The 26,414-nt window shown below is 36.9% G+C and overlaps 2 long non-coding RNA genes across 3 annotated transcripts in view; one reads left to right on the top strand and one right to left on the bottom strand.

Annotated features, from left to right (window-relative positions):
- Window positions 1–13,019, top strand: part of LOC135305152 (uncharacterized) — a 53,270-nt gene extending 40,251 nt beyond the window's left edge. Inside the window, exons 2-3 of the long non-coding RNA XR_010366429.1 lie at window positions 6,543–6,753; window positions 12,826–13,019. This is a non-coding gene — a long non-coding RNA (uncharacterized LOC135305152). The remainder of the gene's footprint in view (window positions 1–6,542; window positions 6,754–12,825) is intronic.
- Window positions 1–26,414, bottom strand: part of LOC135305149 (uncharacterized) — a 333,233-nt gene that overhangs the window by 135,737 nt on the left and 171,082 nt on the right. The window contains exon 5 of one of the 2 annotated variants that reach the window (XR_010366425.1): window positions 11,101–11,356. The exons of the other annotated variant lie outside the window; for it this stretch is intronic. This is a non-coding gene — a long non-coding RNA (uncharacterized LOC135305149). The remainder of the gene's footprint in view (window positions 1–11,100; window positions 11,357–26,414) is intronic. 2 annotated transcript variants of the gene reach the window in all.

The following is a 26,414-nucleotide window of genomic DNA, read 5'->3' as shown; positions in this document are numbered from 1 at the left end:
ATGAATTCTTGTGGTTCATACGAGGACAGCTTTTCATGAACAGCAGTTTGATACTTGTTCCATGGTTTCAGTATCTTTTTCTGCGGTGCCATATTGGGATATCACTTATTTGCAATTTGGAGGGTAAGCATTTGCAGGGCACACATGGCAATCTGCTGTGACTGGCTGGAAGGAATGGCAATGTTTATGAAGGCAGCCCTCTGAAACAACTCAGAACAACCAAAACCACTATTATAGCAATAAAATTTGAGCTCATATTACTTCAAAACAAGATTAGAGACCATTTCAAGTAAAAAAAAAATTAGAAGTTTTTATTTATAAGCACCCAAAACTGGGGAATTTTTTTGCACCCATATACTGTAAGTATTATAATTAGTGTTTCATTTGCTTCTAGCAAGTAAGAAAAAGATTGCTATTACTTCAGAAATTAAGTATATACCCTCTTGTCATTCATTTTCAGAGACATAATCTGAAAGAAAAAGACAGCCATTATTTGTGCAAACATAGGAGCTTCAATAAACCAAAGCAAATTTTCTTACTAAAGCATACAGCAACACAGGACAAGGTAACATTATATATGAAAGGATTAGAGACTACCCTCAGACAGCCCTTAGAACTGAATTCTGAAATCAGAAAAGAGACAAATAATAACTAAGATAATCTTTCCAATGATAATTAAGATATTTAAACATGTTACAAATTTAAATTAAATTGCCTAATTGACTCCTTCATTCCTAAAGCCATATATTTTTTCAGCAAAGGACAAGTTTCTCCTCACACTCTGATTCACAATGAAGACAGAAAAATTGGTGTAATCTAAGGTAACTTTCTCTAGAAACCATAGTTGGAGGGAATTATTTAAAAACAGCTTAACTTTTTTTAAATCCTCCACTCCCATACTTTGGTATTAGCTAGCAAGCACAAACATGAGATAATAAAAATGAAAGGACAATGTGTTTCATAATACCAGCCAGCCAGAAATCAGAAATTTAACAATATGTTGTTGAAATAGGGAAGTATTATTGAAACCAAAATAAATTTTTTTGGAAAAACTTTACAAGACCTTTTGACCAGTTGGGGATTTTAATTATTATTTAGAAAATCAATGGATTGGAAGAAACCCTTCAAAAGGAATGAGGAAGCCAATTTTTTGTAAAAATAAACCTCTGTTCTCAGCCTTCAGGGCTGTACAGTATTCCCAGTGATCAGACCCAGTAATCAGAACCAGGAAAAGAGAGCAGCCCTCCATAACCTAGCACTTCATACCTGGATCAGCAGCACTTTGTAGCAGATATTCCAGTAGTTGGATTAAATCTACGGTTCTAGAAATATTGCCTTTTGGGTATGCTTGAGGAATAGCATTTGCAGATTATGAAAAGAGAAAAAAGTTATGCCTAAAAGCAAAAAAAATAGAAAAAGAAAAAATATATTTCATTCCTCTTTTTCTGGAACAAATTAGAACATACTGAAATGTTGCAGTTTGGGGACAAAACAAATAGCTGAGAGGCAGCTGACAGATTGCAGTTTCAGTGATGGCATTGCAGTATGAAATTAATTCACTCCTAGATTTGTTGTGGCAGTAACCTTTGACTGGATTTTTAAACATGTCTAATTGAGATCTTTTATTTGGAAATTGTAAAATTGCTAATCCAAGAAAAATGAAAAAATACTGAATAAACTCCCATCACCTTCTTCCTGGCTGATGGGACAGCATGCCTAAATGTTACCATACTTTGGCATAGAAAGTCCATTTGGGCCATTTTAAGACATGATTTCTCTTTCTTATTTGTCATTTGAAGATTTTATCCACTTTCCCCTTTTTCTTGGCATTATGATGTAGATGGAGTCTTTCAACTCCATCTTTTCATAGGCTTAAATCACTCAAAGAAGCATCGACAAATATGGATAGAAGTGCAAAGGAAAATGTGCAAGTGATTCAACAGTAGAAAAATTAAGATAAATATAAAATTCTGTATTTACAGAAGCCACCTATGGGAAGCAGAAATAGCTTGGGGACGTTTTGCTTAGCTCTACTTTTATGTGCTTCTAGTACGGACACTAATTTATTTTATCACATTTGACCTTTTCTTTATCATCTAGAATTCACAATGCCACGGTTGCTGATTTTTTTGAGATTTATAAATAAAACAAAGATTAGAAACTTGCAAAATTTAGCATATTAGTAAATTAAATTTTAAATGTGCATTTTTAAGTACTGTTTTGTTGCATAACTAATGCAGAAGATGCTATTAGCATTTGCTTTTCAAGTCTGCAGTTGTTACCACATAAATAGTGGCTATAGTGTACTCCCTTCTTTCATTAGCTTATTCATAGCTTCCTGTGAAAAAGCTGATGCATCTCTGCTTCTTCAAGTAAATATTTTATAGTATCAGAGTCCTAAATTCAACTCCAGTATTGATTACAAGGCGTGTTACATTTTAGTTCAGTATGCATAGAATAAAACCAAAAATCTCAAAGCATCAGAGTGAGTTTTAAACTACTAGATTATGTTCTATCATGGTGACAAGGATGCAGGCACTGGAATGCACTGGGAATATACAGTTTTATAAAATTTTTACTGTGCAACACTTACAGATTAATCCATTTGGGCATGTTCACCTGTTGTCTCTAGCTTGTCTCCATTTCCACAATGGAAATGTATGGAGAAAATAGGATTATATATTTACAAATGTATTTTCACCTAAAGCAAGACAATTTTGCAAATAAACCAGATTATGAAATATATTTACAAAGAAATCACATAAGTAAACTTGGACTACAGCTGTCATTGTTGTTGCAGTGCTAAAACCATCGTAGTCCCTTCACAGAAGAGAGCTTCACTGTAATATAATTTTCAGCCAAAACTGACAGGGCTGAATTTTATTTTATGCTCTCAATGTGCCCTTTTCTAAACAGAGATGCTAAAGAATGTATGGAGAATTGAGAAAGGAACCACAAGACTAAGTAATGTTTACTCGGTCTTGAAAAGCAGGAGTACAGGAGAGGGGCTTTGGGGTGAAGCAAAATAACCAACAGAATGCAATGATGCTTCAGCTAATGCACAGCACAGATGAATTCAGAAGCTCCAAAAATCCCTGAGTCATGTATCACCTTCTAAGAAAACCACTATTTGTGTTACCACATCTTTGTTTCTCACAGTGCTACACACTGTAGAATTTACACAGTTTCAATGAAGTGCTTCTAGACTTCATAGTCAAGTAAGTGCCAGGGAGACTTAATACAACTAGAGATTGCCAAACCCCAAAATCTCTACTTCTATTACTCCTATTGCTTCTGTTACTTCTGGTAAAACAAAACAAACAAACAAACAAAACCCCAAAACCTACCCAAACAAAAAAACCAAACAAACAATAAAAAATACTTTGTAACATTTGGGAGAAAACAAAACAGACCACAAGAATCAGAAACCAGAGGCAGAAAAAGATAACAGAAGACAGCCAAATATCTTATTAAGTTGGGTCACTCAATGTTTTACAGGATCCAATTATGTAGTTAATCCCTATGCTGCTGTTTTATCTTTGTTATTTATGGACCACAGAAAATCTCCCAGTGGAAAATTCAGATAAACAAGGGTATGCTAAAATTATTAGTCATGGTTTTGATCAACAAAATAATAATCAATAGCAATAACAACAATGCCTTTTGTGTCATTAATAAAAAAATATTTTAATATATCAGAAAATTCTTAAGGTATTAAGAATAAAAACACTGGTCATAAGACCTTCAAATTCAGCCTAAGCAGCATATGTGCATATTTTACCACATAACACCATATTCTAAATTTACAGCAGAAATTACTGAACAAAAGAGAAAAATATAATTTTAAGTGAAATTTAGTAGAGAAAAATGTCAGAGGGCAAAATCATTATTTAAAGTAACTCCGAAGTCAAAAAGAGCAGTCCAGCTAATTTGAAGACTGGGCTAGCTCAAAAAGCTCTACCATTCAGTAGTGTCTTACTGTTGCTTAGCAGATGGCTAAGACTGCATTAGAGCTCCAGAACAGTAGACTGAATGCCAAGTACCCCAAACAAAACACCAAATGCATTTATTTACTAATTTCTAGTCTCTGCCACAGTATTGCCACAGTGCAGATATTCAGTCATCCTCAACGAAGTCACAGGCAGATGAGACTTTAGAAACTGCCACATGCATTTAGCTACCACAGAGGCTCAGCCCTTTGGTGAGTACCACACCAAAAGTACAGCTTAACTTTACCAAGCAAGTGTTTAACAGGCAATAGCAGTTACTAACCTTCCCCTCAGAGAGCAAAGGAAAGAATGCAATTCCATTGGAAGTCTGCTTCTATTGCTTTTTCTCTTCAGGCTTTACATGGAGTGGTAAACTCCACCAACAATATTCCACCCCACTGAAAAAATTTATCAGAACAAACACCGCAATATTTAAAAGCTAGCTGTAATACTACTTGGAAAATTAGGAAAATATGCTTTTACCTATATACGTGAAGATAAATAATGATATTACTTCTTGAGACTATAGTTGCCGCTTTGGGTTATTCTGAGTTCCTACATGTTCATCTCTTTTTACCTGCAGGAAGCTCAAATGTCTCAGCTTTTCAGTGCACCCCTTCATCTCCTTACATGCACTGTCTTTATTACAAAAAGAACCAAAATCATCTTGATTTTATTCTATGTCACAGAGTAAAAGTGGTCCCTCAGATGTTCTGATCACTTAAGACAGCTTGCATCATGTATATGTCATTAATCCTACCACAAAATCCTCAAATTAGGGGATAAAACTATGTTGCCCCACCAAGTTCAATGAAGATGTAACAACATGTTACAAGAATTAGCGAAGAGCAGAAACAGTGATTTTCAAGTCTTGCAACAGTGCCTCTATTTTGAGAGAGTATCTCCAGGTTTTGGAGAGTGGAGAGGAAAGAGATTTCTAAAGGAAGCACATTTAAAACTTTCAATATTCAAAAATGGGAACAATTGAAGTCAAGATTTTTAAGAATCATCATAACTGTCAGGGCATGGGAAAACTCATTTGTTCAGCCCCTTCAGAGCATCACTGATAATAGTTTAGAAAAGACTATGAGTGATATACAGACTTTGTGAAGCTCCCGTTGTACATGAATTTAGATTCACTGATTCATTACAGAGTTCAGTTGCATTTACTGCTTATGAAACTAGTCTGATGAATTCAATTACTGAAGGAAGTCTGGTTTTAATTCTTAGAACTACTACTTTTTTCAATTTAAATTGATTAATAATAAAAGTTACAGCATTTCAGAGGAACAGCATATAAATTAATTATAAATTGAAGCCCTAGCCCATGGCAATAAGATACAAAGCTCTCCTTCATGTCAGCTCAGATGCAGCTTTCAAGTATATTCTAAAGGTACTTCTTCTGGATAAATATTTTACATTATAGATATAAATTACAGTTTATTGCCAGCTGTTTAAAATATCTATGATTTGGTAAGATGAGTCTTGCTAACCCCCAGCTGTCTCCCATTTAGCTGAATTGGAAAAACACTGGGTAAATTGCTGCCCATGGAGCACAAACAGAAGCAACTGAAGTACCCATAATTTGTTGGAGTTTTAGATCATCCTAATTTAGATATTTTTCAAAAGACATAATGTAAAGTAGACACTACTTAATCGCCACCCTGATAAATAGCTCTACTGGGAAGATAATACAGTTAGTAAAAGGGTAAATTAAAAGCAAACTGTAAGAGCCACACTGCATCCGTGACATCCCCGATGTGTTTGGAACGAAGCCGTTTGATGCGCTGATCACAGCACTGCACACTGAGCTACCACCACACATGGCACAGCTGCTTGCTATCTTCAGGGCACTGCCTCATGCTCCTGAATTATATGTACAAACTCCATTGATACAATCAAAGAAAAGCTAGGGAGTTTCTTAATTCACTGTACTCTTGGGTAACAATTTAAACACTGCATTCATGTGCTCTTAATAGGGCACTTAAGTATCTTTTTTCACAGGTTTTAGCATATGAAAAACTACAATAAGTGAGGATGCAGTCAGGAGATATACCCAAGTTATATGCCAAGGTAGCCGCAAGAAGGGACCCTCAAGAGAAGAGAACTGACAGTACAGAAGAATCTATTATGTCTCAGTCAGTCTGTACCAATGTCTAACCATTTTTGATATTTTTTGTGATTTTTCTATATGTTCAGCAGAGAAAACATATGGGGTGAATACTAGTTCATACTACACTCTGTCAAAGGCAGCTGTCGACTGCTAGATACTGTCACCAATAAGCAAAAGTTGCAAACTCAGGAACCCAGAAATACATAGATTTTCAGTGTCACATACAGAGCCAAGTATTTTATTCTCCATTAAAAGAAAAAAAACGTATTTCCTTTTGAAGTCTATTTATAACCCCAAATGCAATTTTGTCCTCTTTGAGTAGTTAAAACCTTAATCTCTGGCTTTCTCGTTCAGAAGATATTCTTCACAGAGTGATTTTTAACTGTTACAGTCCCTTTCTGTGATTCTTAACTGGGGCTGAATCTTTTCCTTTTTTACAGGGTGCAGTGATGTTCTGATTAGGAAAGAAACAGAAGGCAGTGGTGGCAAGAGAGAAGCAAAGGAAAGAAAACATGCAAGGAAAGGAGACAGAACTGCAGAAGGTAGAAGTGTGGCTGACAGCCCTGGAATCCCCCAGGACCACAGTCAGCAGCGAAGAGAATTACCTTGCGGAAAAGACACAGCTGGCAGGAAAGATGTCAACCACAGGAGGTAAAGAAAAATGCAGGCAGGAGGAAAAACTGGTGAGAGACTCTGTGGACAGGAGTGCCTTGGGAGAAACACCACAGGGGTAAAATGGCCGATGACTTACAAATGTGCACGCAGCCCACAAATTAAAGTAACATTTGATTACCCCTATCAATCCAAAATGGTTTCCTTGGACACCAGTCCAAGAGAACATGGAAATTACCTCTTCACTCACTGACAGCCATGGTTCAAGAGCACATACCTTCTACCCTCACGCCCAAGGGTATTAACCAGTCATTACCTCACATTTTCTTGTTTCCCTAATGGGCCCCGTTTCATCTCCCTGGGTAGTGAGAGCTGCTTCACAGCACATCCACGGCAGCAATCTGTAACAGTGCACTTAGCCAGGCAGCAGGGGTACTGAATAATGAGCCCATCTGTACCATCCTTCCAACCCTGTCCTAAAAGCATCAGTAAGCTCCAGAAGTAATATTCTCCAGGTACCTCCCTCTAACCAAATTTCTAAGTAGCAGAAGATTACTCTTATTGTTAGGGTGCTTCTTGTACAGTATATAAAATGATGTGGTTTTTTGCTTTACTGTTTAGGTAATAAAAAGTATTTCACTATTTTCTTGCATTGGCAGACAGCTAATAATAAAATGTCTACTCAGAATAATACTGTTATGAAAGGGAACATTTCCTCTTACATATTATGTCACAGGACATACCCAATTAGTGGCGAAACACTTGATAATCCCTATGCTTGCCCTCAGATCAGAACAAAAAGATGAAATAGCAATTTGGTGGAAAGCATTTTAATATAGGCATCTAAGCGTAAGAGCATTCTGAGATCTGAAATGGAAAAAAATAAAAAGAAAAAAGAGGGAAAAGCATTCCTCTGATTTCCTCTGATGCTGCAATACCTTTCCCTCCTCCGTTCCTGTAAAAAGAAAATGGAGATCTTTTCCATTCAGGAGTAACTGGAGCTTTAAACAAATGAAATACTTGGGAGTGAAATCTATCTTTTATTCTGAATCAAGACATGGGTCAAGCAGATTTCTGACCAATGGCAAATGATAAGTACAACCATATTTGTGCTTGACACAGTTCCTTCTAGGATCAAAGCTGAGGCTGTCAACCTTAATTTATGTTTAGATATTTAAAGTATTTCCAGTATAATTCTATATTTTTAAGGAGTTGTCACTGAGCAACATGAAACTGTCTCACTGTACTAAACTATGGCAGAATTTTTTCCCATCAGGTACTAGTTCAGCAATCCTCTTCATGTCTAATTCTTTGACAGCAATTCAGTTTTGGATAGCTTATAATAGGTGCTGCCTGAATTCTGCCAAGATTGAATTGTTATTGATTGGTATGAGGCAATGGTGTAGAAGGGTGCATTTCCACAGCCTGTATTTGTACGGGTCAGATCTTTTGACAGCTGATTTTGTTAGAAAACCTGGGGTCATTCTGGGCAATGATTATTACACACCCTTGCATTTCTTTCATGACTGCAAGCTCAGCTTCTTACTCTTAAAAAAAAACACCAGTAATTTTCTTTCTAAGGTCTATATAGAGGTTATTTTATGTAGGAAAGGACATTATAATCAGTACATTAGAAATTGTATATAACAATTATAATTTTTATGTTCATAAAATGTATGAACAATGCAAGATGTCAAGTGCCAGTTTCCTACCTGGGCACAGCCTACCAGCCTGCATGAAGGTTCCTTGTAAGTCTATTTTCCCCCATCACTACAAGCTCAGCTTCTCACTCTGCAGAAGATGTTGCAGATCTCGGCACTGTTGTGTAAGACGAACCCATTTTTGTTCCTTTTCTACGTTTATAAATGCCAAAATACACTAAGTCAACAAAAATTTATGTATTTGACTTCAGAAGATGAAATTATGTAATTAGTAACATTACACTGATTTTATTACTGTTTCTTTGATTTAAATTGTTAGTGGTTCAAACATCTTAATTTCAGAGTGAATTATATAATTGTTTTTTGTTGCTTGTTTATCCATTTTTTGTATAATTAGGATGCAGTAATTTACTTTATATCTCTTTAACTTAATTGAGTTAATAATGCTGAGAAGCATGATGTCACACTCCCAGCTACTTGGCTGGAAATACCAGGAAAGAGTTTTCATTGGACGCAAGAATTTCAAAGGGCAGCTTTTCTGCTACAGCTGTAACTCTGCAAAAGTTAGTTTTGTTCAAATGACACAGCTGCATCCATATTTTAGTGTTTCTTTTACTGCTCTTGTGATAGATCATATTAAAAATATTTCTTGACATGGCACGGTTGTCCTTAATGATATTGTTATCACAAAACACTATCTAGTGTATCAACAACAGCAAACAGGAGCAAGGACAGTCCCTATTGAAAAAGAAAACCTTCGCTTTCAGATGGTGTCTAATAGCTGAAATTGCCTCACTTGAACTCTATCAATGCAGCCAGTGTGGCACATTCATCTCCATTTTACCAACTCTTCATCTTTTTATGAGCCAGCCAGTCTGGAAAGGATTCCACCTCCACTTGGACTATGTCAGGCAGGACAGGCATGCCTGCAGTCTGGGTCCCACAGTAATGAAGGATGTTTTTGGCACCAGGCTGCAGGTGAGAGGGACACATTTGCCAGGTGCTGTACGACAGGTCAGCATCTCATCCAACCTGCAATCCCATTTGGCATGCAGCACTGATCAAGAGATCACAAAAAGGTAACTGCGGCCCTGGGCCACAGAGTATCTCAGGCACAGTGAATTTGACTGGTCTGGTGCCACTGCCACAAATTTATTACAGAAAATCAAATAAATTCCATAAATTGGGATATTAATGACAGCCAAGCAATATCTACATTAGGGGTAGCACCACAAAAAGTCATCTGAAAAGTAGAACCACGAGTATAGTAACTACAAACATTGAACAGCTTTAAGGCCTAAATCTTGGCTTACTCTAGAAGTTAAATTCCAGAAATAAAGATAACTACTAATAATTCCTAGAATCATTAGATACTCACACGGAACTTAGAGAACTATAGAAAAATCCACATCTGTCAAAAAACATGTATCTAATCCTGGCTCCTGAATGTCTAGTGCATGTGTAATCCTTTCTATCCTCAAAGTTTTGATAAATATTAACTTGCTCATCTTTATATGTCATATAGATGGAAAGTTATGTAATTGCCATTTGCCAGCTGTAAAAATAGTGATGTTAAAAGTAAGACAATAATGAAGGAAAATGCACCAACCACTAGTGTAGCCATGGAATGCTGTTCCTAAAGCTGTCTGTAACAGTAACAGGAAACACCACATGGTAAAAATGAAACATTATAATCTTAGCTGGGCAAAATGGCATAAAAAATGTTAGTTTATGGATGGACCAATTTGTAAAGGAAAAGTTCGGGGGAAAAGATGAAGCTCCATGAGGTGAAGAAAGAAGCTCAGTAGAATTTCTGTCATGCCAAGACAGAGCCACTCTCACAGCACCTCAGACATCAGATAATGAACCACTCTGCACCTGCAGCCCACGATGCTCTCTGATGAGTCTGACTTGCCAGCATGGGACACCCAGGTCCAGTGCTGTCTGTTCAGAGCAGGTACAGACAACACTGCATGGCTGCTGGTGAGAATTCCAAAGGATCCAGTAAGCGTAGTTAAGGTAGTTCTTCTAGAAGGTGGCTGGTGTTAGCCCTTTCTGCCCCACAAACATTTGTGAAGCTCAGAACTAGAGAGTGTCCAGGCCGAAACAGGACTAATGGGAAACTGGGGGTAGTTGGGGAAATGGACAAAAGTCTGTAACAACATGTAAATGAGGGTACTCAGAGCAGAGCAGCCTTAATCTAGACCAATATGTTGAAGAAAGGAACAAGCAGTTTACCCCTGAAAGAGCTGTGGCTTTTGAAGCTTAACATGACCACAGTCTGAGGCTGAGATATAGCGATTAAATGCAAGTGAATACTAAAGTCCTGTATTCTGACTCACTGCAATATTAATTTTGAAAGTATCTGTACAATTTAACCTTCCAGTGCCACAGCCAGCAGCAAGACTTCCTAAATTAGCAGAAGTAATAAACAGGAGCCTCATTAAATCTTCTTCTTCCCTGATTTTTTTTATCCTTCTAATTAAGCTCTCTGTCCTGTAACTCCCCTCATTTCCCTAATTCTCTCTTCATCACTGATTTCTTTATCCTTTGATATGACGGAGCATCGTGTCATAAGGAAAGGTAGAGCTATGTTTTCTAGAGGGCAGAGCATGAAAAGGACAGGAAGGCATGTTGTTCTCAAAACCATGTCCCAGCAAGGCAGATGGCTCATTAATGTACTAGTCTTGCCCTCTCAGCAAGGAAAAAACACACACTCACTTACACAGAGGGGTCAGCCTGCGAGCCATGCTCCCTCTGGCTGCTCAGCTCTGTCTGCTTCTGTTCAAGCTGTCTTCTGTATGAGTTAGGTTCACCTTTATGCAGCAATGAAGGGAAAGGCTCTTTAAAAGATGTCAGGACAGCTCTTGATGCACTCCTTATAGCTTTGAGTCTCTAGTTTGAAAGTCTTGAGAGCCCCTTGAGAGTAGGAATAAAAACTCCAACCCCTTGGTATCATGTTCCTCTGCAGACATCATTACCTCAATTAAACAAAATAGAAATAAAGTAATTTACTGAGTGCTAATTACACACAAAAAAAAGTTTTAACACAAATAGGCAAAAACAAAAAGCTAATATAATTCACTCTGAAATTAAGATTTTTTACAAACACCCCCAGCTTCTATCAAAGTAAGTAATAAAATAAGTGTATTGTTACTAATTATAGCAGTTCATCTCCTAAAGTGAAATACACACAACTGTGATGGCCTTATGTATTTTGACAAATGAATTTTGAAAGAACAAACACAGCTCATCAGTTCAGTTTCCCCTACAAGGAAACAGTGTCAACAAGGCTAGAGGCATTTAGCTTTCCCTGCTTTTCTAACTTTAAAGAAAGTGTCAAAAGCACATTGACAAAGTCTGACAACCACAGATGATTCCAGGAAAGACTTTGCCAGGGGTTTTTTTTCTTATTATTGTCATTTGAAGAATTGAAATAAAATTCTGTTATACCATGGCTTGCCCCGTCAGGACTCCATTGACTATTTGCTAATGGAAAGTGCATTGCTTTCTGCACAGCTGCCCCAAGCTCTCCATCTGCAGTGCCTTGGAAACAGATGAAATACTTCCATACTCTAATACCACCATCTTTTTACACAGGATTTTTTCCTTAAATAATGAGCATTATTTGAGGTAAGCTCCTACTACTGTCACTCTCCTATCTCTGTACACAGTAGGTACTTCAAACCTATTTCAGTAGTGATGAGGACATAATGGCAAATTGATCTATCCCTGCAAAGCTAAGAAGCACATTATGTGGGAAAGCACAGGAAATGTGGGGAGGAGAAAATCTCAAGTCTTCTTCCATTTGAAGTAAACTCCCTGATTCCAAAATTGCTAGTGGGCACCCCAGCACACCCAGACCCTGACAATTGTGATGCAATAGCACTCTGTTTACTACCCCAAACACTGTTAATTATTATCTTGCATCCTGGTTCACAATATAATTGAATACCAATGTTTTTCTAGATTTTTTTGTATCTTTCAAATATTCTACTTTTCACAAATTCAGCTTTTATTTCATTTCAACTGAAGACAAGTTCCTATTTGTTATGTAGGCTTCAGCAGTCATGGCAGTTCAATAAATGAAGCTTTTGCAAATGTCTCAAAAATCAAGGCTCTTGCTGAGCCTTCTCTGTGATTCTGGGCCTTTAAAAATTATTCTAGTTTCTAAAGAGAAATTCTTATGAAGCCCTAATGAGAGAAGAAAAGAAGGTATCAAGGTCTATGGTCTATGTTTCTTACATGTGTTTCTACAGATGCATTATCTGTGGGCCTGATCTCAGAGGGAAATGCTCAGGATCACCAGAGTTTCACAGAAGCTGTGAAGTTTTCCAGCATTTTGCAGAAAAAGGGTTCATTGTTTCTTTATTGTTTATTTATTTCTTTATTGTTTATTTATTTTTAAATGAGCTCAGATGACTAATAAAACCTATCCTGTCTACTGCAGATCAGAATACAGACATGTTGATATGGTCTGAGGGGGAAAAAAGAGAAAAATGGAAGTGAGCCCTCCCTCTAAGGTCACACAGATCCTGCGGTCAGTAGATCCCTGCTGAGACCCCCCCTTCCTAATTGATTGTCTTGCCCAGGAGGAAGCTAAAGACTCTCCAGGAGCTAAAGAAATGGGAACTGCACTTTCCAGCAGTAATAAGTGCCATTAACAAGGCAATTCTACCAAGAGGCTTGAAGGCATCTGTTATTTTGTAAAATACTGTGATGGATGAGATATGCACTGTACCTGTTTAAGTATGTACACTGCCTATTATGGACATAATGTATCAAAGCAGCAAAATTGGCAGAATTCTTGAGCAACAAGAAAACTGGTCTTATTTAACTCTGAGTTAAGTAGAGTTGACTCTTTGTCCATTAGTGTAGCTTTTGATGTTGTAGTGTAATTAAATTTGAACCCAATACACCCAACTTCTGCAACAAATGATACATATTTCTCTTTCTTCTCTTTGTGTTGAAAATATATCCTGGCTAACTGGAATCACTGTGGCAAGCTGTAAATGATGTATGAAATGAAAAATCCCTGCTCACTGCGAGGAGAGGATATAGACAGGGCTCAGCAATTGCTGCTGGGCTATGCTATTTGCTGAAATATTCAGCTCAAATGCAGTCACACAAGCTTGTCAGTGCTGACACTGGGCAGCAAGCTGCATATATCATTTTTCAATCTTACTCAGGACCAAATGACTACGTGATCGATGGTATGATAAATTCAGAAAAAAATTTACGAAGATCCTAAACCAACTTCAGTTGATTGGGCTATTTTTTTTTTTAACTTAAATGACTGGTGTTCAACTGCCTTTGTCTCACCAATGCTCTGAACTTCAGAAATTCAAAAAGTGACACAAAGAGCAGCTAGACTGGAAAATTATTAAACAACAAAGGGTTTTACCACTCTGGAAATATTTATAGACACTATTTAAAATATACTGGATGACTGCCATGATTATTACAGGCTGCACCTTAATCAGGAGAGTCTACTGAACACCTTCGACCAAAGTCTAAGGCAAAGACTCTCTCTGTGCTTTGGTATAGAGATACAGAAATACATCTGCATTTCAGCACAATAAACCTATTTGCATTCCTGCACAGGGCTGTTGGTACACCAGAGATATTTCTATTACCTCTTGGGACAGAGACTATAATTTAACAATATACAGACTTCTGCAGATTATGGAGTTCCTGCTAACCCCACACCCCCATTTGTTGTCATTCCACAGCTCACAGTTACCCCTGTTTTACCCAGGCAACTGCAACACAGACATGTTATGAACTGAATCAGGAATCTGGCCCAACTTTAACAAATTATGTCTAAAAAAAGCAAAGAAAAGTAGTATTTTTGGTAAGTCAGACAAGTTCTCCCTAAACATAGAAAGGACAAGATAAAATGTGAGATCCTACACAAGATTAACTTGAGGCAAGGCTGGGGCTCATTTTGTCATTAGAAACATCCAGGGTGGATACCCTAAAAATACCACAAACTGTTTGGAAGAGCTGTCAATTACAAACCTAAGAGCTGGGAAGGGGAAGAGAAAGACAAGGCAGCTGAGAAGAGGGGTGACTGTGCTGGCAGTAAATCTGTGTCTCCTGTGGCAATTGTAAGCCTGACTGACAAAATGCAGATCATGTAGCACCTATGGGGTTCTCTTTAAAAATTTTTATTCTTGAAGCCCTTCAAAGATCACACAACAAGATGAAATTTGAGATTTTTTTTCTGCCTGTGTGTTCTTCCTTCCCTCTCTTCCATTGAGATGGTTGCAAAGGTTAGAAACTTGTCTCACCTCCCCTGAAGGCAACCAGCAAAAGGGAACCTCAAAAAGGCTTTAAAATTCCTATATTTTAAAATGTATCAACTGTTAAACTTTGGGTTTGTTCAGACATTTTTTACGTACACATTTTCATGCATTAAGGAAGTTTGGAAGTCTAGCTTTACATACTTAATGTTTAACCTTCCAGGCACATTTTTGACTTCTTACCCCTTCTAAGTGGGTGTTAATTCAAACTAGTCAAGAGGGCACAAGCTTGAACAGAAGATCTCCTTTCCAATGTTATTTTCTCCAGACCTTTCAAAGACAAGGTTAGATAGATGTGTCTGATCCAAACGTGGTGCAAGCAGTTAATGGCCCTCAGAGCACTGGTATAGCACCTTGAGGCCAGAGTTGATGAACTGAAGGAGCAGGGAAATACGGATGTCTCTACAGAAGCAGCAAAGCAGTCCCACATCAGAGCTGCCTATTTTTACCATGCAGCAGGGAACACAGCACATATAAGGGGAGCTGGGGGAAGGTCACTATTTTAAACATATAGAATATAACGAAGAGACAAGACTACACTGTAAAATCGATTTAAATCAATTATACCGGTATAGATATAAGCCCAAATAACAGAAAACAAAAATGTTAGAAACATCACTGTGTTTACTGTCTCTTGATCAGAGAAAGTGTATTTAAATAGTGACTAGTATAATGACAGCACGGTCTGAAAATAAGGCTGCTGTGCATTACTAGTCTGAATATTTTCCCTACACATTATTTACTCAGAGCACTGTTCTAACATTCACAATCCCCAGCCATGGGGCAGGACCCCACTGAGAAAACGAAGTCTAATAAAACAGCAGTAACAGGCAACTACAGCCCTCTGTATATAAATTAGATTTCTTAATATTGTTACAGCCTGAAGAGGAGCAGAGCTCCATCTGTGCATGGCTTTCTGTGTGTGTGTGACCAGGTGCTCAACGCCTGAGCCATCCCTTGCTGCCTTCCTGCAGCAGCGAGGGCCAGCTGGGAGCTCCCACTGCGACTTCAGTGCAGCTTAATGGGGAGATCTAAAAACAGAGATGCACTCTCTGTGGTTAGCAGTTTTGGACAAACCCATCTGAATGTTCTGAGAGCCTAGCAAAGTTTAGAAGAGGGATTTTTGAGCTGACTGCTGTGGGGATGTTACTGCCTTTATTCAGGGCCAGCAAAAAAAGCAAAAACAAAATAGTTCATACAGAAAGATGGACCCAAGGAAATTAAGATCAAATTTTGATATTGAAAGTAAAAGATGCAAAACAAAACAAATTAAAATTAAAATATTAAAATATTTGGTTCTAAGACTCAGCAAGAGAAGGAGACTGATACATTAGAGTACAAAACAAATTAAATGCATCAGAAATGAGCAGAAGGTAACTTCTAAACAACTAAATTACTTTTGGCAGGAGTACTGCACTGAGGCAGTACCTGGCCCAACTACCTCTCCATAGAGTACCTGAAGCAGGGTGCACCTAATGTGGTATCATAAGAGGTGTGTCTGTGGCTGTGAAATGTCTCTCTCCTTTTCTTCTCCTTCAAGAGCAGGTATTTGGCTACACAACCCTTCCTTGACAGAAAAGATTCCCAGTGGTTCCATGAACCATTTTAGATTTTCTTCCTCCCTGGAGATGACAGCACTGTAACCTCCCTGTTAGCTATAGCACTGGATACGAAAGGTCACAAGTAAAAGCCAGTTTTAGACTAATCTTGTTTCAACTAAAGTTTTATATTTACTGATGGAATATTTCTTTAATTGCTTACTCTCGATACATGGGATTTCAAGATGTATTTGACACACTGGAGGCAAAGGTTAAGGTTAACAAACATAACCTCTCTCCTGAATGTCACTGCCACTGATCAGCAATTTTACCCTGGCCCAAGAGTATGCTCACTTTGAATTTCTGACTGAGATTCAAATGTAAAAGTTCTAGCAGGCTCTGCTGACTGAATGCCTTGAGTATCATCTCCTCTCTGTTACACCTATCAGTCAAAAGATTTATGGACTCTCAGAAACTGGTGAGTGGCTTCTTCCTGACCATTTTGGGTATAAAGGAGTTATTCCCTCCACACACCTGCTAACTGTTTATCCTCAGTCTGATCTGTTCATTAAGTACAGGTTATTGATTCATTCCTTTCAAGTAACATGAGATTTATGATGCATTCTGTTTGTTCCATCACTAGCTTATTCTACTAAAAGATAAAAAAGCATAAAAGTGCAGGACAAATGCATTCTGCACTGAGTCCCATAGTTCTGGTCCTCATGTTCCTCACAGATTCCTCACCTACAGAATTGTGCATGTCTACTCTCATTATGCATCTAGGACACAGTCATCTAATGTTCTGCATCCTCTCAGAAGTAGCCATATCCTCAGATTTGGCCTGGTTACAAGAGAAAATACATATTAACTGCAATAACACATGGAGACAAACTAATCTTCATGCAGATATCCTAAGGGAATTGCAGAATGAAATGGCTGAGTAGCATGCAAAAAAAGTTATCTGCCTAAAATTATCTACTACTGCAGGGGACTTGGGGGCATTTTAATTTGTGTCTATCCTTCAAAAAGGTATTGGGGTGATTATGGAAGCCATACTCTAGCAAGGTTTAAAAAAACAAAGTGCTGAAACAACTGTAACAAGAATAAATTACACATGTAGGGACAGGCAAGCACAGCTCCTACAACAGAAGATGTGTCACTGTCATCTATTTAGCACTTTGGGGACTGTAAACAAAAGTGAATGAGGAAGAAACAGCAAATATTTATATGGGCTTCTAAAGCTTTTGACAAAATAAACAAGATCTTGGAATGAAACTGTCATAGTTTAGATACTGACTTGAAGACAAGAAACTACAAACAAAGGAACAGTTTTTAGTATGATAACTAGATTAAATTGAAACCTACTGGTTATTGTGTTAGTAGTTTTCTTAATTATCTTGTAAAGTCTTCAAATTGGGAATATTATTCTAAAGCACCTGACTAAAAACATCTCCTTCTTGAAATACTCATATGAATGAAATTTAAATAACTATCTTCAACCTAAGATTCTGCAGATACTGAATTTTTGTGATGAAAAGGAGAGATCTCCTCTAGCTATGAAAGTCAACTTTCTCTTTTGGAAGTACAGAGAGGATACCTCTTACAAGTAAGGGGTTGGGGAAAACAGGAAGAAGTACTGCCAGTCAAAAACCCAATGAACACTGAAAAACAAATTTCCAGATTTATGCTAAGCCCTCAATATTAGTGAGGAGACAAACACCTAGGTAGGCAAAAGTAATCTAGAGAGATCACAGTTTGACTGAATTGTTTTAGACTATTTTGCTAATCTGATGATTTTTAGTTTTCAAGGTTGCCTTAGTTGTCTGTTTAAACATATATTGGACAATGGACTTGGTGAGGAAAAAAGTAATGAATGGTTTTTTTGAGGAAAGAGCAGAAACTTTCCCTCTGCTGCTGTAAACATGCCCACTTTTAAACACAAACCATGAGAATGCAGTGACAAAAGCCATGTGCCAGTAATATAGTCTGATTATGTACTAGACCTTTTATGATAATTGATCATTTTGGTTTCTTGAGGTTTACCATTTATTAATTCATTTGCATAAAAAATAACTTACAAGCCTTTAAAGAGTTTCTAAAAATCCAAGAAATCTTTGCCAAAACATAATAAAGCCTAAGCAATGAAGTCTTCCATGTCTCAAGCAGAGCACACAGAAAAGCTACTCACTGGACAAAAAGAGCAGAGGAATCTAAGAACTGCCCAGAAACTGCAAAGGCAAATGAAGAGTAAACCAGATCAAGCAGCAGAAGTGGCACCTGAAGGAAGGAGATAAACAATAGGGGTGCTCCAGTGCTGTTACTATTAATGCAGCAAAAGAAGATCTATGTTGTATCTTTTACTACAAGAACTATTTAATCAGCATGACTGAAACTTCCACACCAGCCACATGACCATGCTGCAATTACCCAGAATATGCACTGCTTTGCAAGACAAGTTTTAAACAGTCAGGAGTATATTTTTCTTCTCTATTTATGCAACATCAAACTTTTTTTAGAGCACTGTCTCTTACTCAGTAAGACAACCCTCAAGACATGCTACAATGATACTCCCAAAATGGGCAAAATTTGGAAAAACTGGCAAGCTCTTTTCTATGTCAGTATTTTGGCTTGTCAGCTCTGTCAGCAGTTGATACTGACTTTTGAGAAGAAGCTAACTTTTCATTACACCTCTGGGCTTTACAAAGATCACATATCAGAGCTTCATGACCAAATTAACGTACGGTCTATCCCCTTCCCTAAGGCCCCTTCTCTGGCACTATTATTGCTGGTAATATTGTAAGTGTAGTGTGAAATGGCCAATTCACACATACCATGTTTTACACATTGCCTGAATCTGCTGGAACATGATTTTCATAAGAATGATGAGAGTAATAAACATCTTCTGGCAGAGACTTGCAAAATCTGCACACAGTTTACTCATGCAGTAATGGGCCATAGAACTGCAGGAGAAAAGCAATGTACATACACATGAATAAATTAAAAGAAGAAATGTGAACCCAGTGGAATGCTTCTCTTTTAGATATTTACAAAAAGCACGTATAGTGTGAAAAAGCTGCATACATTCTCAGCTGCACTCACAATAGTCAGAGAAATTAGAACATACTAGTTTCTAAAACGAGACTTTATGGGCGAGCTGTCAATGATCCAGTCTCAGCAGTTGCCTCAACTGATCCTAGGTTTGAGCTCTCCACATGGGCTTTAGGCAGAAAAGGTTTTGAGAAGTACTCTCTCCTACTAACCTACTACATGGATTACTTCTAATCAGAAGAAGAATAAAAATATCTGTGGATTTTCTGAAGCTGAGAGAAAAAAATTCAGCTTTTATGCTTGAAGAATTTCACCAGCTAACCAGGAAGGTCACTTTTGTGCAGAACACAAACAAGAGTGGGGAAAATACTTCAGATTTTTTTAAGTGAAAACTCCACCTCTCTCAGTTTATTCAGATTACTTATTTGCATTGCCATGCAGCAGGGCAAGGTTTTCCTTACAAAGGAACCAATATGAAACCTGAAATTGTAGACTGACATTCTGAATACTGCTGCTGTTTCAAAGAGACTGGGGAACTTTAGCTCCTGGTGTTGCCAGCAGTGTGTAGCAAGTATTTCCTACATCTGCTGAGATATTGAAAATGCAGAGATGGCTGGATGATGGCTTAGGTAACTGGTGTAAAAAACCGTTTTGTCATGAAGGTAATGAAAGCAGTCTTAAGTGCACAGGAAAATGAGCTGGGATTTTTTACTTTTCATTTTAGGAAATTTATTCAGATCATTATGAGCTCTGAATCAAAACCAATAAATTCATGGGAGAAAAAAACAGAGAAAAAAAACACATTTTTGGCATTGGCAATCAACAGGACTTAAAAAAACAATAGGATAGAACCTGTTGTCCCATTCTCCAGTTCTGTGTCAGAGATGTGGTACAACCACAGCATTCCTTCATTGTTTTTCAACAGCTTCTAGCTCTTGCTGTTTCTGTAGAATTTTGCTTTGAGAGTTTTTATCTACTAGTGACTTGCATCACATCAACTAAATGACTAATTCCTGGTGTAAAAACAAACCGAATGCGCTTTCTTCAGTGAAAGGTCAGGTAGGGCATAAAAAGGGTTTGACATGTTTTTTATCTTGTTCCTCCTCAAATGTCAACTACATTAAAGTCCCATAGCAAGTTTCACATAGGAACTTGTAGATGAAGAAACTCCTCTAGTCATCCATTTTCCAAAGTTCCTCCAGCTGCCCCGTGGCATGTATGCCATGGACTCTTACAACTGCCAGCTACTGAGAACTAGATATTTCACTGTAGATTTGCTGAGATTTTCTGTGCCTGGTTTCCATTTATTTCTTTGCACTTGCTCTTGTTTTAAAATACAGGGCCATGCCATATAGCTGAAGCAACACAATGCATTTCTAATTGACACTAGCATGACCCTAAAACATGGGTTCCTTTATGTCCCTATGAACTGATCACATCTTTTATTTCTCTGCTACATAACAGCATTCAAAAAGTTCAGTTACGACAACTGTGAAATATTTTCTTTAGATCTGTGAAATGTCGGGGTAAATTTTGTTTTTCAGAGTTCTTTTCAATATTTTTCTCAGAGTAAAACTGAATTAACATATGCTTTCTTGAAGTCCAATATATCCTCCTTTAGCTTCTCCTTAAGGATTTATCTTAGTTCAAGATGATATTGCAAAGAAGAAATTGCAATAAAAAGAACTGCAACATTTCTGCAAAAAGAACTGCAATCATTCCAATAACTAGGATCAACTTATATTCAATACTTTGACTACACGACAGTATTTCATTCTTAAAATAACTATTAACAGTCCCTTTATTTATTGAGATGTTCAGGAACTTAGCAATGATAAAATTATCTCAGAAAGTAAAAATTTTCCCAGTGAAAAGTCTTCACCTGAACTTTTCCACAGTTTTATCTTTTTATTGCATCTTACAAAACCAAGCAAACAAACAAAACCCTGTTGGAAACTAACAGGAGTTGAAAAGTAGAAAGGTTGGCAACAGTGCTCCAGAGAACACAGTTTACCTTTTATGGGACAGAACTGCTCTGTAATTTATGAGTTTTGCATGTTCAGAAATAATTTCCTCAAAATTTCAGTATCCTTCCCTACAAGAATAGAATACTTTTGTGATAGGTAGTGCCACACACAGGTGTTTCCTAACAATATATTTATGATCAAAAGTTATCTAAAAGGTTAAAAAAACCCAAAAATCAACCAGGTTTGAAGACTTAGAGAGAATACTTCGTTATGACTAAGCATCCATCTGATCATTACCCATAATACCAGCATAAAGAAGAAATAGACTGAAAATAAAAAGAAGGAAAACAAACCTTCACTTTTTTCAGCATAGTTTTTCCTACATTTTCTTGCTACTCTATTAATATTTAATAATAATTAATTACCATATTAATCATACAAAGAAAGACTATTCTGAACTTCAGGAAAAGGGGATTTTGGTTCTCATGTTTCTTGGTCTTTCTACTCTAAAGTACTCTGATGTGAATCTCACATTCCATTTTGTAACACAAGAAAGTTCTGTCTAATGGAATTTGCAAAAGAAAGGCATTTATTATTTACATCTGTAGCTCCATTTAAAAAATGGTGCACTTTTTTTTTCTGGTATCTTTTTCTTCAGTATTTTTGGTGCAAAGTTTCATGAACAAGTACACACTATGAAAAAGACCCCTACCAGGAAATACCACAAGAAAGCAAGAAGGTCTTTTCATGTTAACTAACTGGTAAGCATGTTCAGTCAAAAAAAAAAAAAAAGAAAAAAAAAAGAAAAAGCCCACAGGAATGCTTTTTGTTGTGGCATTCATTAAGAACAAAGGCATAAGCCAGTCTCTCAGGCAGCCCATTTTGACAGATTTGAAACCCATGCAGTTTCATTAACCCTGGCTCTTGTGAATTTCCCGGTGCAGTAATACAGACTGCAGTTAGAGACTATCCATCAAAATGATGATATGTTGAATACTGGATCATAGTTTCTTTAGATTAAGAGGTTCCTTTATATTGCAAAGTGTTCCAAAATCTGAAATGAGAAGTACCTTTGCAAGTGGATTTATTCTCAAGTACTTTTAAGTATACACTTTAATTACTATTCCTGCTTTATCTAATCATCACCAGAATTACTGAATCTCAACACATTTGATAAAACAGAGCCTTGTGGCAGTGAACCTGGGTAATGTTTCATCTAAGTAAGAAAGCTTGCCAAAGGGCAGTGTATTTGAACATTAATTTAACTATAGGGAAGTTAAAATATTTTCCAAATTTGCATGTACAAAAATAAACAAACAGAAAGAACCCTCAGATATGCCCAGTGAACTACTCAGTAAAAGTGCCTGTTATCAATTTCTATAGATGTACTGAAACAAAAATACTTTGAATCCATATTTTCAGACCCATAAGTGTGAAAATACAATTGTCTAGCTACTGATTGAACACTAAAATTGAGCCAGCTGCAAACTTTGCACAGCTGTCAAAAGTCCAAGAAGTGGCACTGACTAACCCAACACACTATTGCTCTGTTCAACAATGGCCAGGTTGAACTGGAAACCTTACAGTGCTCTAAACTGTGTGGCATCACGGAGTTATACCAGTGGCTATGTAGGATCAAGCCCTTAATGCTGTAAAATGGTAATTTCATCTCACCAAACAAGAAATACTGCCTCCTCAGAAATGCTGGGAAGGAGAATATTGGGTGTACAGTATGTATGTAATATAGAAAGGCCTATAGTCACATGGCCTAAATTCCTTTTAAATCATTGTATCTGGCATTTCCCATGGGCTCAGCACCTTTTGTGGTCTAGATAAGAGCCAATAGGTAATGTAAGGCACAGGGACAATGTGAAATTTAAACTCTGTGAATGTAGGTGCTATTGAAAACAGGTGATATTATTATCTTCTTTCCACCTGTGTAATAGAAACATTTTCTATAGCTTGTTGTTTGACATTAATGGATAACATGTATGAGAAAGCCCACTCCATCTGTTCAAGAGTTTTCTTATTATTTGTCCCAGAGGTAAGAACTGAAAGCTACAGCATTTACTCATTACAGCTGCAGTGACTGGAGCACAGCAAAGTGTAAAATAGAGATTTAAGAAGGGACTCCTAAAAAAAGAGATATGCTGGATCTAAAATACAATATGGCCTAATTCTAATACTGTTGAGTAAAAGATTTTTTTTTTTGCCATGAGACAAATAAACAGAACTATATACAAGCACAAAACCAGACCATTTTGAAACATATGTCAAGTATATTCTTAAGCTTACAAACTCTGTAAATTTCAAAATATGTCTGAGGAAAAATAAAATTCACTACACATCATTTTTTGCATAGTAAATTTGTAAGCCACTACTTTTTATAAATTTAGATGCCTTTCTCCAGACACAATTGTTTGAGTTTTTAGCCTGCATACTAGTTCCTGAGAGATATAGGGAGTACTTGAACTTACTTCTGGAAAGGGCCACCCTAGATTTTTATAAATACTATTTACTGTAAACACATAGCATGGTTTTATTTTGCGGTTTTTTGCAAAACATGAATAAGTAGATTCTTGTTTCAAAGAAAATATGAATTACTTACAAACTTTTTCTGAACATAAACACAGATCCCAGACTATAATGATGAACATTTGCTTTATGGCAGTGCTGTTTGTATGAGAAAAAAACATTTTGGATGGGACTAAAGATATAATTAAAACATAATCACAAAAAAACCTTAACGAATGTATGAGTATCTGATCAAATCCATAAAAGTGAACCAATATCAGCTGCCAGCTTCTCTCTGGAAAACCACTGATGTGAAGACAACAGCCTGAACTAGCTTTATGGACCTTAGCTGTCATACTAGCAAATCGCAAAAATACTACAACTAACTTACTGTGAACAATGCCTTTCAATTCACAAGGGAAAATGCATAGTCCCTAAAAAAGGATACTGTCTCACTCTTTAAATCCTTTGATTATTAAAAGAAAAAAAGCCTAAACCTTGCATAGAACTACTAAAATCTTTCCGTATTAGTCTGCATTGCCTCCCATATCTATGTAATGTTTCCTTAATGTGTAATTTTCATTCCATTTTAAACATTATTTTTCTTTTAAGCACTATTTCTATGGCTGTACATTTTTCTATGTGCTTAAAACATTAGCAGGTGATTGATTCCTGTCATCATGGGACTCTCCCTAAATACATTTGATATTTAAATAGGAACTAGCCATTGACTCCGTAATCCTTCGTGCCACACTTGTCCTGCGAAAGTATAATGACAAAAGGCAAGTACAGTATTTGTCAGGATACCCTCGCTGTCTCCTCTATCCCCACAGGCAGTGACTGCAAATGTCTGTGACTTCAGGTTGCTGTTGTGATATTACTGTGCACATTCCCAGAGGGAGCTCTGCAAAAGGACATTTGCATTCATGTTAAGACAGAGAACTCAGCTGCCTTCCACAGGCACTGACTGCCCACGACAAAATGCCTGACTGCTACACGGAGAGAATGCTGAAGGACATAAACATAGTGCAGTCTGTTTGGTCAAAGATTAAGGCTCTTTTCACAGGGCATTCAACACAATAAATAAGTAAAGTAAGAGATGCATGTGCTGAGACCTCATTGCTCAGGTAAATGCAGATACAGTGTTTCAAAACTTGACAAATTGATAATCTGGATTTTCTTTTTTTATTTTTTATTTTTTAATAATGGAATCTCATTAAGAGTTTAAATATTAATTTATAGAGTACTGATCTTGACACTGATGAAATTCTGGGTTACTCTGGTCACAGGCATAGGTACTGTTCTCTTTGTCTCCAGAGAGCAGTTTGGTAGCTGAGCTACCAAACATGAGGACACATTTGAGTTTGCCAGGCTGATCACACAGGAGGATCAAATCCACGGTCTCTGGACTGCCCTCTTCAGGGACACAGGTAGATGAGAACTCACCATAGCAGCATACAGGCAATTAGGCTGTATTAGCAAGACAATTTCTGCATGCAGTCAAGGCCTAAATATCTTAATTTTTCAGTATCTATGAAATCTCAATAAACACTTTATGGAGATTTTTTTAAAAATATCACAAAAAGCCCCAAAAAAACCCATCTAGCTGATAAGTGACAGAAAAAAAAATAACCCATACATTCACCTAAAACCTCACACCCAAACAGCCTCTACTACCCCACTGTGTGGAAATAACCAATATGTTAAAATAGCACAGCCATATTCAGTTTTGATCCTGTAAATGCTTACAAATCTATTTATATTTTTACATAAAAAAAAATTGAAGGAAGAAAATCCTTCATACTAAAGTTGCAAGCACACAGCCAGTAATAATTTCCATGATCATTTGATATTTGTTTGTTATTAAGAATCATATCAATATCTGCCTTGAATTCTGACTCACTACTTAGCAAGATTCCATTTTATTTCCCTATAGAACAGAAAGACTGATGAGAAATAGCTTGAAAGACCATGTCCCTCAGTAACCAATTCCAGACAGCTTGTATGACATTTCCCTGGGAATGTAAAGAAAAAACTGAGAAAGAGAATAAATTCACTTGGGGCCTCTCCTTCAAGCTATGAGCAAATGAATCCCTGTTTGTGGTTCTGCTGCAGGCTTGGAATATGGTAAAGTTGTGGGATTAGCAGGAATCAGACATTCCTGTCTCTGAAATGAAAACTTTACTTACTATATTCAGAAGGAGACGCAAGTAAAAAAGTTATGAAAAACACCATTTTGTAATTTAAATCTGTCTGGTGTGTGTCTAAATATACAGTTCTGGCCATTTTCAAAGAATGTCAGAATGGATATTTACCATGGGTACATCTGCGTAAGATTATACATAGACAGAACATCTTTCTTAACTAAAAAATAAAAAGTGTTATTATTGTACCTTAGATGTAGTTTTGCTCTTTATTAAATGAATGTAACAAAATATTTATGCAAACTTAATAAACATCCATACTTTTGATATAGACAAAAAATATTGTATTAATTAATACAGTAACATGAGCCTGTGGAAGAAAAAATACTGCTTTGGAAATTGTTTTCTGAAGGACAATCAGCAAGTCATTACTTTTAAATCCCAAAAAGTACCGTTAATACCGAATACAACTGAATACTGAACAGCACAAATGACACTTCAGAGAACAAACAGGAGCATAAAA

This window comes from Passer domesticus, chromosome 7 (genome assembly GCF_036417665.1).
Source record: "Passer domesticus isolate bPasDom1 chromosome 7, bPasDom1.hap1, whole genome shotgun sequence".
Lineage (NCBI taxonomy): Eukaryota > Metazoa > Chordata > Aves > Passeriformes > Passeridae > Passer > Passer domesticus.
The sequence above is the reverse complement of the archived record's forward strand: the minus strand, read 5'-3'. Positions and strand labels throughout refer to the sequence as shown.